We start from the raw sequence: 6,334 nt of genomic DNA, 5'->3' as shown, positions 1-6,334 counted from the left end.
TAAGAGGCATTTATCAAATCAGTAAATCAAAGAAGCTAATCCTTAAGGTATGGCTGTGCAGTTCTGTCTTTAGTTAAGAGGTATTTATCAAATCATTAAATCAAAGAAGCTAATCTTTAAGGTATGGCTGTGCAGTTCTGTCTTTAGTTAAGAGGTATTTATCAAATCATTAAATCAAGGAAGCAAATTCTTTTTTCTTTTTTTTTTTTCTTTTTTTTTTTTATATAATTATTTTTGAGCAGGGAGCATTGGCATTACAGTACAGTAACCAGTGTAATTTTCTTTTTCTTTTTTTTTTCACATTGAAACATCGCAACCAACACATCCACCCTCCTTTGCCTCCCCACAACCCAATCCCATTCCAACAGAAAAAATAAATAAAATTAGATAATAAAATAAAATAAAATAGGAATAATAATATACATACGTACACATATTCATATGTACATGCATATATACACGTACATACAGTAGGGGGTAATATAACAGTGAGAACAGTAATAACTCAAGTTGTCAAAGTTTATACTTGCAAGCATCTGGGTCAAGTTCAAGTTGGCCTATTTCGCTCATGAGGCCAAAAAAAAACACTGCGCGGCTGTGAGTGTGGTGGGCAGGCAGCAAGGTATTCGTCCATCCCTGGGAGGGCCCTGGCCCTTGTTCTATGGAGCCACGTCGTCTGGGGGAAGACCATCTACGTATTCGATCAGCGGTCTCCAATGTGAATAAAATTTGTCAGAGGAGCCCCGAAGGGTGAATTTAATTTTTTCCAATTTAAGCAAAAATAAAATGTCTTCAAGCCAAGCTTTAAATGAAGGTGGCTGAGAGGTTTTCCAAAGAAAAAGAATCCTCCTACGAGCAATTAACGAGGCAAAAGCGATAACATTGGATTGGGTGACCGACATATCTAGCTCATCCGGTGGTCTACCAAAGATTGCAATATGAGGGGATGGACAGATTCTCACCTTCAGAATGTCCGAACACATATTAAAAAAGGAGTACCAGAAACCAGATAGTTTGGGACAAGTCCAAAACATATGAGTCAAGTTACAAGGTGCTTGTGAGCATCTCTCACATTCATCAACCACTTTATCTGGATAGAATTTAGCCAGTTTGGCCTTACTATAGTGAAGTCTGTGTACTACTTTAAACTGTATCAGGCTAAGTCTGGCAGAACTAGAAGAAGAGTTGACGCCTCGCAAGGCTTCCTCCCAGAAGTTGTCTGAGAAGGACGTCTGCAGTTCACTTTCCCAGCTCTCTCTGCTTTTATTGATGGCCACCACATTCACTGGAGAGAGGAGATCATAGAAATAGGAGACATGGCCCCTGGATAGAATGTCTGCCTTAAGCAGTAGATCTATTCCACTGGGAGGCGGGATTTGAGGAAATAGAGGGGAGTGGGTTCTACCAAAGTTTCGTAGCTGAAAGTACCGAAGAAAATCTGAACAGGGTAGGTTAAAAACAGTATGAAGTTGATCGAAGCTGGCAAACACACCGTCTATATACAAGTCTCCCAGGTGGCGGAGACCTCTTCCCTCTAAAAGTGAATAGTAAGGGTCTGACTTAGCAGGCAGAAATAGGTGGTTGTTGCAAACCGGAGTCGCCTGAGGTAAAGAAGACCAACCAAAATGACGCCTGACCTGTGCCCAGATCTTAAGAGAGCTTATCACGATAGGATTAGAAGTGAACTGTGAGAAAGATACGGGTAGGGTGCTACACGCGAGAGCCTGAAGTGATGTAGAACGGCATGACATGGCCTCAATCTGACACCAACTACTTTGGGGGGAGGTGAACCAGAGCATGATCTTATGCACGTTGGCCGCCCAGTAGTAGCCCATGAGGTTTGGTAAGCCCAGTCCGCCATGGGACCTGTTCCCCTGTAGTAACAACAGGAAGCAAATTCTTAAGGTATGGCTGTGCAGTTCTGTCTTTAGTTAAGAGGCATTTATCAAATCATTAAATCAAGGAAGCAAATTCTTAAGGTATGGCTGTGTAGCTCTGTCTTTAGATAAGAGGTATTTATCAAATCATTAAATCAAAGAAGCTAATCTTTAAGGTATGGCTGTGTAGCTCTGTCTTTAGATAAGAGGTATTTATCAAATCATTAAATCAAAGAAGCTAATCTTTAAGGTATGGCTGTGTAGCTCTGTCTTTAGATAAGAGGCATTTATCAAATCATTAAATCAAAGAAGCTAATCCTTAAGGTATGGCTGTGTAGCTCTGTCTTTAGATAAGAGGCATTTATCAAATCATTAAATCAAAGAAGCTAATCTTTAAGGTATGGCTGTGTAGCTCTGTCTTTAGATAAGAGGCATTTATCAAATCATTAAATCAAAGAAGCTAATCTTTAAGGTATGGCTGTGTAGCTCTGTCTTTAGATAAGAGGCATTTATCAAATCATTAAATCAAAGAAGCTAATCCTTAAGGTATGGCTGTGTAGCTCTGTCTTTAGATAAGAGGCATTTATCAAATCATTAAATCAAAGAAGCTAATCCTTAAGGTATGGCTGTGTAGCTCTGTCTTTAGATAAGAGGTATTTATCAAATCATTAAATCAAAGAAGCTAATCCTTAAGGTATGGCTGTGTAGCTCTGTCTTTAGTTAAGATGCATTTATCAAATCATTAAATTAAAGAAGCTAATCTTTAAGGTATGGCTGTGCAGTTCTGTCTTTAGTGAAGAGGTATTTATCAAATCATTAAATCAAGGAAGCAAATTCTTAAGGTATGGCTGTGTAGCTCTGTCTTTAGATAAGAGGCATTTATCAAATCATTAAATCAAAGAAGTTAATCCTTAAGGTATGGCTGTGTAGCTCTGTCTTTAGATAAGAGGCATTTATCAAATCATTAAATCAAAGAAGCTAATCTTTAAGGTATGGCTGTGTAGCTCTGTCTTTAGATAAGAGGCATTTATCAAATCATTAAATCAAAGAAGCTAATCTTTAAGGTATGGCTGTGTAGCTCTGTCTTTAGATAAGAGGCATTTATCAAATCATTAAATCAAAGAAGCTAATCTTTAAGGTATGGCTGTGTAGCTCTGTCTTTAGATAAGAGGTATTTATCAAATCATTAAATCAAAGAAGCTAATCCTTAAGGTATGGCTGTGTAGCTCTGTCTTTAGATAAGAGGCATTTATCAAATCATTAAATCAAAGAAGCTAATCCTTAAGGTATGGCTGTGTAGCTCTGTCTTGGGTGTGGATGCACAAGAGCATAGGATGCCTCAGCAGGGTGTGTGAGTGCGTTTGGCTTTCAAACTTGATGCATTTACATTGGAATGAATGAGTCTTACAGGCGTGTTTGTTTCTTTAGCACAGGCGCGCATGCTGCGAGACTTGCTGCTACTTTTCAACAACACGAGTCTCTTTTGAATAATAGTGACTGCTGCCCCTCCCCCTCTTCATCATGGCCCCTGGGTCTGCTGTCTTACTCTGCAGCTTGTCATCGCTGCTCTCTCTTCACCGTCCTCCTCCTCATCACTCCAAAGAGAGAGATGCTCATCGGCAGAGCAGGACCACACTTGGGGTGATTGACGTACAGGACCGCTTACTTACAGCTGAATGAGTTGCTCTTCAATGCTGTTGAAAGATTTGTACACCGTACCTTTGTTAAATCAACACAGGCTGTTGACACCCATCACATTCTTATAGTATGTGAATTAAACAGCACTTTCCAAAAAAAAGGGGGGGGGGGGGGGGGACAGTACAGTTTTGTCCCATTAGATTCGTTATGAACCAGGTAACCATCCTGTGTTTATATCAGTTGTGTGTACAGTGAACGAGACAATCTGACACACCCTTACTAATTGTTACGGTTTGGAATATGGCTGCCTGAGGATTATTTCTCACCAAGTTTACCTCGCCCTCATCTCTATTTACTGGGCCGTGAATCCCAACTTTAAAGGAACAGTTCATCCCCCCCCCCCCCCCCCCCCCCCCAACAAAAACAACAACAAAATACAGGGAGCTTTATCATATAACGCACAGTGGAGGAGGCCAGCACAATTCGAAACCCGTCCCCATTGACTTTATTGTGAAGTAGTCACTTATAAGGGGTGTGAAGCTTTTGCTATCTCGAAAAATGTATTCTCAATTCAGTACATAGAGGTTGCAGACTGACCTGTAAAGCCCTCATGAACCCAGGTGCAGACTGACCTGTAAAGCCCTCATGAACCCAGGTGCAGACTGACCTGTAAAGCCCTCATGAACCCAGGTGCAGACTGACCTGTAAAGCCCTCATTACATGAACCCAGGTGCAGTCTTAGATCTAGTCCATCTTTTACAAGTGTTTGTATTGTCATGTTTCACACAGCTGAACCTAAAGGAGGAACGACTGGGTGTTGAGTCGTTGATTGATTGATTGATTGATTGATTGATTGATTGATTGGGAGAGTGCTTCTCATTCCAGCTATTTGAATCAAGCTTACTTCTAACCTTCAGGCTACTGCTGCCCCTGAGGAAGAAGGACCCACGAGAGAAAGTGCTTTGTCAACACAGTCACTAAAAGTGAGTATCCCACGACACCAGAGAGGTTTCTCTTCTGACACTTAGACAGGATCAGTACATCTTTTCCCCCCAAAAAAATATTCAGTCAGGAAACACAAGAAGATCACTTCCTCAAAGCCTCACAGCCACAGGTGACTTGGCAGGAATTGAAGGCAGAAATGTGCGCTCTTGATGGGATTGATACGCTTTAAAACGGACGTTTCACTTTAGGCTATTTCAGTTTTCTAAATATCTCCTCGGATAACAGAAAGAGCATCGTTTGCCATCTCAAATCTAAACCTCCTGTGCCAGATGCACCCAGAAAAACGGTATGAGCGGGCCTAATGGGCTCCCCTCTCCACTGTGCTGCACACAAAGCTGCGCCGCAGCATTCCTCGCCATGCTGTCTCTCTTTGTCGATACGTTACAGGAGAGACGCCCTCATCCTGAATGACTCGCACCTCTCTGCGCTTTGGCACGGATGTGACGTGTGGAGCTGTCTGCCATGCGTCTCTAATTATGGTGTAGACTTATCATTTGTTTTAGGCCCTTCTCCATTGTCTTGATTTGTTGGCTGTGGGTGTGTCCGTTCACCCAAAAACGACAATACTGTCATCTACACTCTACAGGGAGGGAGGTGGCCAGCACAACGAGAGAGAGAGAGAGAGAGAGAGAGAGAGAGAGAGAGAGAGAGAGAGAGAGAGAGAGGTCCCCATTGACTTCAGTTGTACTGCACTGCAGTCAATGAGGACCTGTTCTCTCTCTCAAGTTTCAGTTCAGTTTCAACACATCCTCGCCTACAAATGACAATATCTTCATGCTTCATAGTGTGTGATTATGATGTTTCCCATACAAGAGAGATACCATTGGGTACCGTGCACATTTATGTTCATTGCTTTTTTGATTTGATATCCCCCTCAATGTCCATCCAGACCCTTGGGAATCCCAAATTAACCTCCAGCAGATTAGGTGGTGCAGGGTTAAGGTTTGGGGACAGCAGTGACACCGCAAACTAAAGACTCACTGGCTTCCACAAAGTTTGGCCCACAGGTCTAAAACGTTACACAGAGGTAGTTGACATGATGTAGTAGAAAACACAATTTCAGACGGACAAGCCCGTCTTTTATTGTCACACGAACGCTTCAACACATGCATGCGGCCACAAACACACACTCATGCTGACGGTGGCCGGTGAAATTTGTCCTCTGCATTTGACCCATCCAGGCTTGTCCTTTCCTCCAGGGGGCAGGCCAGGAGCAGTGGTCGCTTTTTCTTTCCAGCGCCCGGGGACCAACTTCGGATGTTGTCGTCACTGGTCGGATGACGATCTTCTGCATGTTTTTAGTGGGGGGTTATGTACCCAGAGGAACCCCCTGGGGAGCACGGGGAGAACATGCAAACTCCACACAGAAAGGCCCTTTCGACGAGATAGCCCACCTGGGCAGTAGGCACTGAAGATATGGGGGGGTCACAACTCCAGCGCCCACAGCGTCCCAGGCGAGAATCGAACTCAGGACCTTCTAGCTGTGAGGCGACAGCGCTACCGACTGTGCCACCGTACCCACCGAAGGTATGGACATGTAGTGATGGTCATAGTTGTAACGAGCACGGCCCTGTTAATGCTACTCCAAGATGACTTACTGAAGATGAGAACGTTTGTCTCCTTCGTGTTTGAGCTGATGTGCAGTAGTGGATGGCATCTTGGCTCAGTGGTTAGCACTGTTCCCTCACAGCAACAAGAGTTCGAACCCCCGGTCCTTCCCAGGTCCTTTCTGTGTGGAGTTCGCATGTTCTCCCTCTGTTTGTGTGGGTTTCCTCCTCCCACCATCAAAGACATGTATGTTAGGGTTGATACTT

The sequence above is a fragment of the Poromitra crassiceps genome (assembly GCF_964638095.1).
Source record: "Poromitra crassiceps genome assembly, chromosome: 19".
Classification (NCBI taxonomy): domain Eukaryota; kingdom Metazoa; phylum Chordata; class Actinopteri; order Beryciformes; family Melamphaidae; genus Poromitra; species Poromitra crassiceps.
The sequence above is the reverse complement of the archived record's forward strand: the minus strand, read 5'-3'. Positions refer to the sequence as shown.